We start from the raw sequence: 944 nt of genomic DNA, 5'->3' as shown, positions 1-944 counted from the left end.
TTCAATGCGTACATGCGTTTTTCTTTTCTCTATGTGGAATTTAAACTGTAGTCATCAACCTCTTGTTCTTCGGGAGTCCGCACCATGGGCGGCGGTAATGCTGGAAGTGACGTCAAAAGAAAGGAATCCGCTGCACGCATGACTGCGAACCTTACTCCAGTACGTCTCGTCCATCTCCATGCTGCCCTCTTCACTGCTCGAAAGCTCTGGAAAGGGAAGCGGGCCCTCGCCCCAAATTCGGTTGCCAAGTGCCAAATGTGGATCTTCGTAAGTGACGTCATTTAGTTGTAAAATCTTCGGTCTTTGCAAACATGCGCAAGTTCTTGCGAGAAAGAAGAGACCATGTTCTATTGAACCAAACTTCGTCGCAGACTTCCTCAATGAATTTGGTCAAGATGAGCAGTCGTTCGGCACAACGTCGGGGAGTGATTCAATATATATTTCCTCCCCGAAGTTGGTCGGAGGTTGTAGGGTCTTTTGTTGATGCGTCATAAGGCGAAATTTTATTTGCTAACACTTCCAGACGTTGCTGACTTTGGCTGCTGGGTGCTGCCACATTGCCAAAACACAGAGGACGTCCCTCGTACAGCAAATTGGCTTGCACATATCGTTTCCTTTAGCGTTAACACGTATATGCGTTAAGCGCTAAGCATCCCGCCTCCGACACACCTGGAAGATGACGGCAGCCTCAGACAGTTGCCATAGGTGCTGTTTCAAACTTTCTTTTTTTTTTTTGCTCGTGAAAAAGATTCAGTGAAGAACGGGCAGGTCAATAGTAACGCGGCGTGCAGTCAACCATAAAAGGTTTGCGGACCACGACATCTCGGAAAGCATTCAATTTCCGAGCAGCCTGTAGCAGTAGTCGATAAAACCGAACATCCCAATGTTGTCCACACATACCGTTAGAGGCTGCAAATGCGAATTCTAAGCTTCGTTGTGAGGCT

This window comes from Dermacentor variabilis, chromosome 11 (assembly GCF_050947875.1).
Source record: "Dermacentor variabilis isolate Ectoservices chromosome 11, ASM5094787v1, whole genome shotgun sequence".
Lineage (NCBI taxonomy): Eukaryota > Metazoa > Arthropoda > Arachnida > Ixodida > Ixodidae > Dermacentor > Dermacentor variabilis.
Note: the sequence above shows the minus strand (reverse complement) of the source record.